This window comes from Artemia sp. Qi Xiang Cuo, chromosome 5, assembly GCF_049724085.1.
Source record: "Artemia sp. Qi Xiang Cuo chromosome 5, ASM4972408v1, whole genome shotgun sequence".
Lineage (NCBI taxonomy): Eukaryota > Metazoa > Arthropoda > Branchiopoda > Anostraca > Artemiidae > Artemia > Artemia sp. Qi Xiang Cuo.
In genome coordinates this window covers 79067495-79081681 of record NC_142798.1, presented here as the reverse complement: position 1 = coordinate 79081681, position 14187 = coordinate 79067495, and the positions used below count along the sequence as shown (strand labels likewise).

General features: G+C 33.7%; 1 protein-coding gene across 2 annotated transcripts in view; it reads right to left on the bottom strand.

Annotated features, from left to right (window-relative positions):
• LOC148952578 (uncharacterized) overlaps positions 1-14187 on the bottom strand; it is a 97854-nt gene that overhangs the window by 32020 nt on the left and 51647 nt on the right. The window lies entirely within an intron of this gene.

Here is a 14187-nt window from a genome sequence, read left to right as displayed (position 1 = left end):
TGTCACAGTTCATCTTCTGATTTAATACATGCAATAAACTGGCTAGTGTCGATAACCGGACAATTTATTTTTTTCTCTTTTTTATCACAAACAATTTTCAATGTCTCCAAAGAAGAGCAATTTCTTCATAAATTCCACTATTTAATGCCCACCTCCGGCACACAGAGACAACACACACAAAGTCTCTTGGATACACAATACAGAAATTTAATTCAGGAAATTATAAAAAAAAAATTTAGACGGGGTTACGTGCGCGCACGTAACCCCGTCTAAATTTTTTTTTTATAATTTCCTGAATTAAATTTTTTTATTGTGTATCCAAGAGACTCTTTGTGTGTATTGTCTCTGTGTGCCGGAGGTGGGCATTAAATAGTGGAATTTATGAAGAAATTGCTCTGCCTTTGAGACATTGAAAATTGTTTGCGATAAAAAAGAGAAAAAATGAATTTTCCGGTTATCGACACTAGCCAGTTTATTGCATGTATTAAATCAGAAGATGAACTGTGACAATGTAAACCACGATAAAACACTACTGAAATATTCCAACTCTTGCATTTCACGAAAGAAATTCAAAATTAACTTTGAAAAATCAAGAGAATGTAACTGTGACAAGGTAAACCACGGCAAAACACTACTGAAATATTCCAACTCTTGCATTTCAACGAAAGAAATTCTAAATGAAATTCGGAAAATCATGATATTGTAACTATGACAAGGTAAACCACGACAAGACACTACTGAAATATTCCAACTCTTGTATTTTAACGAAAGAAATTCAAAATGAACTTTAAAAAATCAAGAGAATGTAACTGTGACAAGGTAAAGCATAACAAAACATTACTGAAATATTCCAACTCTTGCATTTTAACGAAAGAATTTCAAAATGAACTTTGAAAAATTAAGAGAATGTAACTGTGACAAGGTAAACCATGACAAAACACTACTGAAATATTCCAACTTTTGCATTTCAACGAAAGAAATCCAAAATGAACTTTGAAAAATCAAGAGAATGTAGGTATGACAAGGTAAACCACAACAAAACACTACTGAAATAATCCAACTCTTGCATTTCAATGAAAACATTCAAAATGAACTTTGAAAAATCAAGAGAATGTAACTGTGACAAGGTAAACCACGACAAAACACTATTGAAATAATCCAACTCTTACATTTCAATGAAAGAAATTCCAAATGAACTTTGAAAAATTAAGAGAATGTAACTTTGACAAGGTAAACGACAACAAAACACTACTGAAATATTCCAACTCTTGCATTTCAACGAAAGAAATTCAAAATTAACTTTGAAAAATCAAGAGAATATAACTGTGACAAGGTTAACTACGACAAAACACTACTGAAATATTCCAACTCTTGCATTTCACAAAAGAAATTCAAAATGAACTTGGAAAAATCAAGAGAATGAAACTTTGAAATGGTAAACCACGACAAAACACTACTGAGATATTCCAACTCTTGCATTTCACGAAAGATATTCAAAATGAACTTTGAAAAATTAAGAGAATGTAACTGTGACAAGGTAAAGCACAACAAAACACTACTGAAATATTCCAACTCTTGCATTTCAACGAAAGAAATTCAAAATGAACTTTGAAAAATCAAGAGAATGTAACTGTGACAAGGTAAACCACGACAAAACACTACCGAAGCATTCCAACTCTTGCATTTCACGAAAGAAATTCAAAAATAAACTTTGAAAAATCAAGAGAATGTAACTGTGACATAGTAAACCACGACAAAACAAACTGAAATATTCCAACTCTTGCTTTTCACGAAAGAAATTCAAAATGAACTTTGAAAAATTAAGAGAATGTAACTGTGACAAGGTAAAGCACCACAAAACACTACTGAAATATTCCAACTCTTGCATTTCAATGAAAGAAATTCAAAATGAAATTTGAAAATTAACATAATGTAACTGTGACAAGGTAAAGCACAACAAAACACTACTGAAATATTCCAACTCTTGCATTTCAACTAAATAAATTCAAAATGAACTTTGAAAAATTAAGAGAATCTAACTATGACAAGGTAAACCACGACAAAACACTACTGAAATATTCCAACTCTTGCATTTCACGAAATAAATTCAAAATAAACTTCGAAAAATCAACAGAATGTAACTATGACAAGGTAAAGCACAACAAGACACTGCTGAAATATTCCAACTCTTGCATTTCAACGAAAGAAATCCAAAATGAACTTTGAAAAATCAAAAGGTTGTAACTGTGACAAGGTAAACCACGACAAGACACTACTGAAATATTCCAACTCTTGCATTTCAAGGAAGAAATCCAAAATAAACTTTGAAAAATCAAGAGAATGTAACTGTGACAAAGTAAAACACAACAAAACACTACTGAAATATTCCAACTCTTGCATTTCAGGGAAAGAAATCCAAAATGAACTTTGAAAAATCAAGAGAATGTAACTGTGACAAGGTAAAACACGACAAAACACTACTGAAATATTCCAACTCTTGAATTTCAAGGAAAGAAATCTAAAATGAACTTTGAAAAATCAAGAGAATGTAACTGTGACTAGGTAAACCACGACAAAACACTACTGAAATATTCCAACTCTTGAATTTAACGAAAGAAATTCAAAATGAACTTTGAAAAATCAAGAGAATTTAACTGTGACAAGGTAAAGCACAACAAGACACTACTGAAATATTACAACTCTTGCATCTAAACGAAAAAAATCCAAATTGAACATTGAAAAATCATGATAATGTATCTGTGACAAGTTAAACCACTACGAAAAAGAACTGAAATATTCCAAATATTGCATTTCAAGGAAGAAATACAAAATGAACTTTGAAAAATCAAGAGAATGTAACTGTGACAAGATAAATCACGACAGAACACTGCTGAAATATTCAAACTCTTGCATTTCAACGAAAGAAATTCAAAATGAACTTTTAAAAATTAAGAGAATGTAACTGTGACAAGGTAAACCATGACAAAACACTACTTAAATATTCCAACTCTTGCATTTCAACGAAAGAAATCCAAAATGAACTTTGAAAAATCAAAAGAATGTAAGTGTGACAAGGTAAACGCCAGCACTCATAAACGATCCTTTTGAAATTCTGCTAACAACATCGATGTTCAAGGTAAAAGTTTGAATCAGACACTTTTAGGATATCGAGTGTCCTTACTGAAAAACTATTGCATTAAAAAAATAAATTAAATTTATCATACGAACTAAATTATTTCATCAGATATACCAGCACTCATAAGCGGTCATTTTGAAATTCTGCTAACAACATCGATTCTCAAGGTAAAAGTTTGAATCAAACACTTTTAGCATATCGAGTGTCCTTACTGAAAAACTATTGCATTAAAAAAATAAATTAAATTTATCATACGAACTAAATTATTTCATCAGATACGCCAGCACTCATAAATGATCCTTTTGAAATTCTGCTAACAACATCGATGTTCAAGGTAAAAGTTTGAATCAGACACTTTTAGGATATTGAGTGTCCTTACTGAAAAACTATTGCATTAAAAAAAATTAAATTTATCATACGACCTAAATTATTTAATCAGATACACCAGCACTCATAAACGATCCTTTTGAAATTCTGCTAACAACATCGATTCTCAAGGTAAAAGTTTGAATCAAACACTTTTAGCATATCGAGTGTCCTTACTGAAAAACTACTGCATTAAAAAAAAATTGATCATACGACCTAAATTATTTCATCAGATACGCCAGCACTCATAAACGATCCTTTTGAAATTCTGCTAACAACATCGATTCTCAAGGTAAAAGTTTGAATCACACACTTTTAGGAAATCGAGTGTCCTAACTAAAAAACTACTGCATTAAAAAAAAAATTATCATACTACCTAAATTATTTCATCAGATACGCCAGCACTCAGAAACGATCCTTTTGAAATTCTGCTAACAACATCGATTCTCAATGTAAAAGTTGGAATCAGACACTTTTAGGATATCGAGTGTCCTTACTGAAAAAACTATTGCATTAAAAAAAAATTATCATGCGACATGAATTAGATCATCAATGACAGGTCAGCACTTATAAATGATCTTTTTGAAATTCTACTGAAAACTTCGATGCTCAATGTAAAAATTGAATCAAACATTTTTAGGATATCGAGTGTGTTTATTAAATAACTACTGCAAAAAAATAATTAAAAATTAAATTAATCATACAATCTAAATTATTTCATCAGATACGCCAGCACTTATGAACGATCCTTTTGAAATTCTGTAACAACATCGATGTTCATGATAAAAGTTTGAATCAAACACTTTTAGGATATCGAGTGTCCTTACTAAAAAACTACTGCATTAAAAAAAAAATTAAATTGATCATACGACCTAAATTATTTCATCAGGTATGCCAGCAATAATAAATGATCCTTTTGAAATTATTATAACAACATTTATTCTCAAGATAACATTTTTAATCAAACACTTTTAGGATATCGAGTGTCCTTACTAAAAAAACTACTGCATTAAAATCTCAAACCCCGTAAAGCTCTTTTAAAAGATACAAAAACTAATTATTTAACATAAACATTTCGTTTTTAATGGGCACCAAGTAAAGAAAAACCACACAGAATCAGGCAACCAAGTCTCTCAAACCCCGTAAAGCTCTTTTAAAAGATACAAGAACTACTTATTTAACACAAAAAAATTGTTTGTAATTGTCAACAAGTAAAGAATCACCACAAGGAATAATGCAATAGAGTATAACAATCTCCGTAAAGCTATTATATCTCATAAAAGATAAATTTATATTGAAAAAAACTATTTATTTAATAGGTACCCCCTTCCTGACTTTAATAACATACTACCGCACAAGATTCTCGAAAGCCCCGAAAACCTCTTTTAAAAGATAAAAAAACTACTTATTTAACACAAAAATTTCGTTTTTAATGTGCACCAAGAAAAGAAAAACCACACGGGAATCAGGCAACAGAGTCTCTCAAACCCCGTAAAGCTCTTTTAAAAGACACAAGAACTACTTATTTAACACAAAAATTTCGTTTTTAATGGGCACCAAGTAAAGAAAAACCACACGGAATCAGGCCACCGAGTCTCTCAAACCCCGTAAAGCTCTTTTAAAAGATACAAGAAATACTTATTTAACACAAAAATTTCTTTTTTAATGGGCACAAAGTAAACAAAAACCACTCGGAATCAGGCAACAGAGTCTCTCAAGCCCCGTAAAGACTTGACTTGACTTTTATTTTCAACTAATAATACATCATACTTAACTGGCACTTACAACACATTTTTTGAATAACATTATCAACAAACGTAGAGATGGTAAGAACGTATGACGTTTTATTAAGCCACTATTGTGACTTGAGCAGCGTCACACAATCTTTTACTTATTTAACATATTTAACACACTTATTTAACACAAAAATATTATTTAACACAAAAATTTCGTTTTTAATGGGCACCAAGTAAAGAAAAACCACACGGAATCAGGCAACCGAGTCTCTCAATCCCCGTAAAGCTCTTTTAAAATATACAAGAACTACTTATTTCACACAAAAATTTCGTTTTTAATGGGCACCAAGTAAAGAAAAACCACACGGAATCAGGCAAACGAGTCTCTCAAACCCCGTAAAGCTCTTTTAAAAGATATAAGAACTACTTATTTAAAAAAAAAATCGTTTTACTTCTTCGTATAGTATAACGTTAAACTATTTTAAATTGACAACACTTTCCAAACTTCACTTGTGTATTATACAGTACATATTGACGTATTCACAAATGCTAAATCCTTTTTCTTATCAGAAAAAAATGCCAATTGCCAAAAAAAATTCTTTTGTCAAGTTGTATTAAATCACACATTTGCATCCATTGTTTTCTTAATCCCGATAAGACGCATGCCAAAAATGTTTTCCCTATATGTCTAGGCAAATAGCATGGAGATTCCTATGGCAGCAAGCAAAATGGAAGGCCATGTGAGAGGATACTCACTCTCTTTGAAAAGGTGTATATTTCTTGTAGAAATGTTTTCCTATATGTCTTGTAGAAATGGAAGGCCATGTGAGAGGTTACTCACTCTCTTTGAAAAGGTGTATACGTCTTGTAGAATCCAGACGATGCATTCTACTCATAATGTAGTTCAAAAAGATGTAGTTTATGCACATTCTTAGTAATACTGCATATACAAGTGGTTCATTTTGGCCTATGGGCTGAATTTATGGTTAGGGACGAAGGTGCCACCACATGGCTGTGTGCAAGGCCATATACAAGGGGGTCATGACGTTTGATCCCCCCACTGAAATGTTCAACTCGTAAAAACGTAACAAAAATGAATATAAGCAAACTCTTGACGCGCTTTTAAAAGTTTTTTCTTTGATCCCCCCCCCTCCCGAAAAAAATTCTAGATTCGTTCTTGGTTAATGTGGCCTTTGAAATAGGCTATGTATGGTACCTTTCTGATAATTTTAAATAAAATACAATATCTCAGTTACTTTTTGCGACACAAGCTGGCGGTAATTCTCATTTCTCTGCGGCAGGCTCTGACATTGGGAGGCAATATAGACCCTATCGACAGTTTTAAACTCATTGGGTATTTTAGTTTTCACTAGACAGCATTTTGGCCCTAATTGGGCCATTTTTTTCAATAATGCCAGAAATCGAAATTTTTGTGTAGCACGATTTAATTTGTTCCTTGAAAAGGACACAGGAAATTTGAATTTTAGTTTAACCTTTTTACTATTTGTTTAATGATAGCCAAGGAAGAATATCGTTATCTACTTAAGTATGTGGGCAATTGTCCTCTATACTCAAAGATTAAAGGAGATCACTTCAAAATATCGTCCGGCCAAAGTTCTTGTTAGTGTTATCAAAGATGTACGATGAATTGACAAAAGTAATCATCTTATATGTGTTTTAATTTATCCTGTCACATCATTTTGTTTTATAATAATAAAAAATAAAAAAGGATAAGCGTACCTGTATTAATCAGAACACACTCAAGAAGTTCGCTGAATGTAGGATCTATGAAAACTGGTTTCATAGCCACAAAGACAAATCAACAACGGATAACAGAATGCATTGGATTCGTATAATTTGGGCTAAATATTTGCACATTAGGGGGGGGGGGGGGGTAAGGTTAGCTTACTTTAACCCCAAACCTCCCTAATGTAAAAAATGTAAAGAATCAGCATTATTAGCCCCCTAATGTAATATAGCCCAAATTATATTATTTAAACTAAAGTATGTTATTTTCATCATATTTTAGTATATTTCATTGGAATTAACCTAACTTCACTTCTCGACTGTGTTCTGAATAATACATGAGTAGAGTAGCTCCAAGGTAAGCAATACAGGAGTACCAAGGTAAGTAATACAGTTCCAAGTCGTAAAGAAATATAGAGGAGAGAGTATTCAGGATATAAGTTCCTTAAACAATATTTCACTACGAAAAAATATTTATTGCCAGATTTGAGTATATATTCAACCCCACCACCCTATGCGACATGTGGGTGTCTGTATGGTACTTGTCTAGAATCTGGGTACACACGCGAGAAGTTAAGTTTTTTTAATGCTAATTAAATAAAACAAAATAGAATTAAAATATAATAGTTTAGAAACAAATTTGGGCTATATATTTGCACATTAGGGGTGGGGGTAAAGCACAGCATATATTTTATTATATTATTATATACTATATTAGACACCTTTTAGTCCCCCTAAACCCTAAAAAACTAAATTTTAAATCTTTTTCACGGAGTGAGCAACACCTCACAAACCTGTTTATCAATAGCGGCTTTGATATTTCGATGCGGTCTTTCTTTCGTGTGTACCCAGATTCTAGACAAGTATCGTCTCTATCAAGAAAATTTTTGTTCAAACAATTTAGTGGAAGTAGAGGCCTAGCCCGCTTTCCACCACCTTTTGTACATCTCAGAGCACCACAGTTCTACCACATATGGAATAGTTCTGCCAAGGGCGGATCCAGGATTTTTTTTCGGGGGGGGGGGGGGGGTTACTAATTCTTGACTTTTTCGGGGGGGGGGGGGTACTAATTTTTGACTCAGTTTTCGACTAATTTTACTGATTTTTACCTAGGTTTTACTAATGTTCGACTTATTTTCGACTCGGTCAAAAATTTCGGGGAGGGGGGGGGGGAGGGGGGGGTCAAACCGGGTAGCCCCCCCCCCCCTGGATACGGCCTTGAGTTCTGCTACACTTGACACGCGCCACCTGATATACATGATTTCCGAAAGTTCGCAGTCCCTCTTTGAAAATAAATTCAACATTTATTGATGATAATAGATATTAATAATAACACTGTTATTTTCTATTTCGGTGAACACTTTTTCCAGTAACTTAGTTGCGGCTTAAGACACGCTAAAATGTCATAAAATGTCAAAATGTCAACCAAGCACTAGGGAAAGGAACCCCTTTCCCTAGTGCTTGAAAGTCGAGTTGATGGGAATCATAAGCCTGCAATATTGATAATTAAATGGCAACTCTAAAAATATGTATGTAGGGCAAAGTCATTTTTGCGTAGAAAGTTATCCGCTTACTTTATGGAGATCGTAGCAACCATTTGGCACTTAATTTCCCGAAGGCAAATTTGATATACCTTCCACGGGTTTGGCCATAATTCTGTTTTAGAGTTGGCCCAGCTCTTTCCAGGAAAAGTGGGGCCCGACACACAAAATCATTGCCATGGAAAGTCAACCATGAAAAACTTCTCGCTGCAGAATGCCGCCCCGGGTCAACGCAACAAAAAGCCATCTTAATTTATTGAGTATATTTATCTCAAGGGTGTGAATACCTGAAAGCTGTTACCATTGCGTGTTCGTGAAACGGTCTGTTATGAACAGACACGCATCTCTTCTCCATATATTTTTCTCTTTTATATTTTTCCAAAATGCCAATGTTTCGGCATTTTTAAATTTCAGTCATCGAAACGCCTCCCCCAAGCCCAGAAAAAAATTCAGCACATTTAGCTTATTTTTGATGTCAAATGATAATTTTACGTCATCGAGGATTAAACAGTTCGTGGTAATGAAATGTCAGTAAGGAGCGACTCGGCCAAAAACTAAAATTCTAGAAAAAAGAATTTTAATAATAATAAATACATAAAAAGATTAGGCTGTTTATGCTGATAAAACGAAAAAACAAGTTTCTTCAACTGAAAGTAAGGAGCAACATTAAAACTTAGAACGAACAGAAGCTATTAATAATGTGAGGGGACTGCTCCTTCCCCAGCTTTCGCTCTTTGTGCCAAAGTGATAAAATTCGTTAAAAATAATTCTCGTTTAAACTCTAAGGCCCTTGTATTTGAGGAGCCTTTCTTATAGAATTGATACAAAAAGTCAATCTTTAACGTAAATATCGAGAGATGAGGAAGAGGCAACACCCCTCATACACGGAATGATTTCTGTTCGTTTTAAGCTTTAATATTGCTCCTTACTTTCAATTGAAAAAACTTGTTTTTATTGTTTAATTTCTGACCGTCTTCCAAATCATATCAGATAATCCCCCCCCCCGATTAAATTTTCCCCGAAAACTTTCCTCCCAACGGAAAATTCTCCTCTGGGAAAATCCCTCTCCCACCCGGAAATTTCTCCAACAGAATATTTCATATATTTCCAAATAACAAATGCTATACCAGAACAACGGACAAATTGCATAACTTCCTGCCCTTTCCCCGGGGACTATGAGAGGTCATGTTATCCCCAATGCATAGTTACCAAATCTTTCAACCATGTTGAATCAAATAAATGTCTCAAAATTTTGATCAGATTTCTTTGGATAAAAAAGGGAAGTTGGTGGGGGGGGGGGACTAGTTGCCCTGAAATCTTTTTGATCATTTAAAAATGACACTAGAACTCTTTATTTCCTTTCGAATGAGCACTCTCCCGATCTTCTAAGATTGCTTCGATATGAATTTCTTCTTGCAAAAAAATCCAAAATGTCACATTTTTGTAGATTTGAACTTAAAACCTCTAAAGTAGGGTTCTCTGATATGCTGAATCTGAATGTGTAATTTTCATTTAGATCGCTTGGCTTTTGGGAGTGTTTCTCTATTTGTTCTGAAGTCAGGCAAATTTTCAGGCTCGTAGCTTTTGACGGGTTACGTTAAACTTTATGAATTCTATATATTTTTAATCAACATAAAATGTTCTTTTGATGTATATACTGCTAAAAATTCCATTTTTTAGTTTCAGTTATTATTGGATCGAGCAGCTCCTTTCTTAAAGCTCGTTACCACGAACTGTTTGATCAGAAATATATCAAAAAGTTTAATATTGCCCATCAAAAGCTAAAAGCCTGTGAAAATTTGCATGATTTTTGAAAAAGGAGGGAAACCCCCTAAAAAGCGATCTTAATGAAAATCATAGCACCAGAATATGCGTATCAGAGAACCCTGAAGTAGAGGTTTCAAGTTCCTTTCTACAAAATGTGAAATGTTGTATTTTTGGCCAGAAGAAAGATCCTGGATGCATGTTCCTTTTTTATCAGTAATGATCGTATCAACCGAATGATCCCACAATGTCAGAAGAGGGCTCATTCGAAGGGAAACAAGAAGTTCTAGTGCACTTTTTAAGTGACTAAAAAGATCTAAGGGCAACTGACCCCCTCCCACATCTCATTTTCCTCAAAGCCACCCAATAAAATTTTGAGATAGCCATTTGGTTCAGAAAAGTTGAAAGGTTGAATTACTATGCCTGTGGTGATTACATGACTGCCCACATCCCCTGGGGAAAGGGCTGTAAGTTTTGTAATTTGGTCATTGTTTACATATATTATTCGTTATAGGGGGAATTTTCCGCGAGCGGGGGGGGGGAAGATTCCCACGGAGAGACTTTTTCTGTTTTGAACAAGGGGAGGGGGATTTCCAGAAATGATTTGAAAAACATTCAGAAATTAAATTATGTTACCTTCCATTTGCTGCATAATGCATAACGTTTTTGGATTAAGCATAAATTATATATTCTCTTCTGCCTCTTAGCCATTAGCTGTTATTAAATTTTAAAAAAGAAGTTTTTTCAAGTGATAGTAAGAAGCAACATTAAAACTTAAATCGAGAATAAATTGTTCCGTATATTAAAGGGGTTGCCCCCTTCTCAATACCTCGCTAAAGTTTGACTTTTTGTCCCGATTCTTTAAGAATGACTCCTAAAACACAAGGGCTGTTTAATTAGAATAAGAAGCTTTTTTAAAAGTTCTAAGAACTTTAGCGTAAAGAGCAAGGTATTAAGGAGGGAGAAAACCTCCTAATATGAGTAACAATTTCTTTTTGTTTTAAGTTTTAATTTTTCTCCTTACTTTCAGTTGAAAAACTTGTTTTTTCAATTTAATTTCTGATTGTTTTTCATATAATACCGGGAAATCAAGCTTCCCTCCATGGAAAATTCCCTTCCCCCGCCAAAAAATCTCAAGGTAAAGCTCCTCCCACGTAAAATATCACCACCCACCCATCCGGAAAATACCCCCCCAGCCAAGCATTCTATCCTCACTGAAAATCATCCAAAAAATTCTCGAGGACAATTCCACCTGAACAATTCTCCTTAGTATACTTTCATTTGAAAAGACTATACTTTCCAATCGTTTATCAAATCATGTCGGAAATTCCCCTTCGTGGAAATTTTTTCCCGGAATTCCCCCACCTCCATTAAAAAGTTGCTCCCGCGGAAAATTGACCAAGGAGAATTTCCCCAGCCGAAAATCACCTTCCCATGGAAAAATCCTCTAGACAATTTCAACCCCGCTGAAAATTTTCCCCGGAAGATGCCCACATATTAAATTTAGTCGACAAGGAAAGACAAATGAGCTCGCCCATGAAAACTTCCTTCTTCATAGGAAATTTTCACTACCGAAAATCCCCCCAAGCAGAAAATTATCTCTACAAAAAAGGTGTCTGTAAACTTCCCCCCAAAAAATGTTATACGTAAATAATGGGTAAATTTCGTAACTTGCAGCCCTTTTCCGAGATGCTGTGAGAAACAGGCTATCCCAAAAGGCATAATTGTTGGACTTTTCAACTATGCTGAATAAAATGGTTATCTCAAAATTTTGATCAGGCGACTTTGGGGGAAAACCGTGGAATAGGGGCTAACTACCTTTCAATCTTTTGGTCACTTAAAAAGTAAACTAGAACTTTTGATTTCCGGGCAAATGAGCTCTCTCCCGATCTTTTAGGACAACTGGTTCGATATGATCATCCCTAAGCAAAAAAAAAAAAAAAATAAACACGCATCCATGATCTTTCTTATGGCAAAAAAAAAATTAGCAAAATTCCACATTTTTTTATATAGGAGTTTAGAACCTCCACAGTTGGGTTCACTAATATGCTTGATCTGATGGTATGATTCTAATTCAGATCACTTGACGCTTCGGGGGTGTTTCCCCCCTTTTTTAAATTTGGAAAATTCCCTCAGGCTCTTAACGGTTGATGGGTAGGCCTAATGGTAAGCTTAATGAACTTTACATATTTCAAATCAGCATAAAAATTAGATTTTTGTTATGTATCTTTTGTTATCAATACTCGGTTTTCTAAAGTTTCAGTCACTATTGAGCCACGTCTCTCCTCCTTACTTATAGTTCTTTACCACGAACTGTTCGATTAAATATTAAAAAAAAAATATAAAAAGCAACATTTTAAATCTCATATATTAAATATAAAAGCAATATTAAAACTTAAAACCTACATAAATTGTTCCACATATGAGTGGGGCTGCCCCTTCATCGTCCGTCGCTCTTTACCCTAAAGTTCGACTTCTCGTCCCAATTCTTTAAGAACGACTTATGAAACACAAGGGCCGTTAAATTTGAATGAGAGGTATGTTTAAAAAACTCTAAGACTTCAATGTAAAAAAGCAAAGAATGAGGAAAAGGTAACCCCTCCCTCTCATATAGGGAATAATTTCAGTTTGTTTTAAGTTTTAATGTTGTTCCTTATTTTCAGGTGAATAAACTTGTTTTGTTTTTTTTATGTAATAACAGCTAAAAGTCAACAAGCAGAATGAAATACATTGGCACGTGTTAAGCTTGATGTAAAAGTGAAAGGGGAACAACTTCCCTTTTCAACCAACTTTGACATCTTATTTGCGAAAAAGTTACCTGACTTTGAAAGCCAGACTGACCTTTTTAAAAGAACTTTTTTAGTCTGTTAATAAATTTTAAGTCTTTTTGGAATTTGGTTCCTAGTCTTCTCCCCTCGAGTGTACAAGGACACCCTAGTGTACAAGGGTACCCTTAAGAGCGATTGAAACAATTACCCTACAAACACTTAAAGGGAATTGGGATTTTTTTACGCGTCTCGTTACTCTGACTGTAAAGCGGATTGCAGAATAAGATAGAATCGCAATAACATGTAAATGTTAACTTCTTGCCTGTGTCTCTCCAAGTAAAGACCTAAGGTCAACGGAAAAAATTGCTACAGGGTAACAGTCAACTATACAAGTGCAAGGTAATACGTACTTAATAATTAAAAATATTTACCAAAAGCCGAAAAAATTGAACATGGCTAAAAATTCCTTCGTAGAAATAAAAATCACTGGAATTGGGAACAGATGACTACTATTGACACATGCACCAATGATCACATTTACAAAAAAAAGTGTCATCGTTTGTGTCAATTATATGTTGAAACTAGATCAAAAACCATGCCAATAGAGCGTGACCAAGGTGAATATGAATAAACACGAGTCTTAAATCACTTGAACTTTGCTAATTCATATCCCAAATCAACATGGAAAAGTAAGATCTACAAGTCAATTATAACAATAATAATGCATTATTTGACACAATTATTCAATAAGGATTCGTGGGGTAGTTATTCAATATTGTTATTCAGTTAAACTTATTGTTTATTCAATTTTTTATTACTTATATATTATTTATTCAATTATATCATTATAATTATTCAATGAAGATCCATGATTAGGAAAATGGTTCTTTAAACGGAAAAACCAAATCAATGTATGGCACCACTTTGAAAAATAAGTATATTTTTCAATATTGAAAAATAATTGTAAATGAATTGCAAGAGGCAAAATTTCGAAATGTTTTAATTTTTGTCTTTATAAAATATTATAAGTTAAAAATAATACTTGTCAAGTAATTCTTAATGTGCTCTGACAGTTCAATGAGCAGCGCATATCAATTTGGAAACCGCTGAGTTGACATTCTCAAAGCATT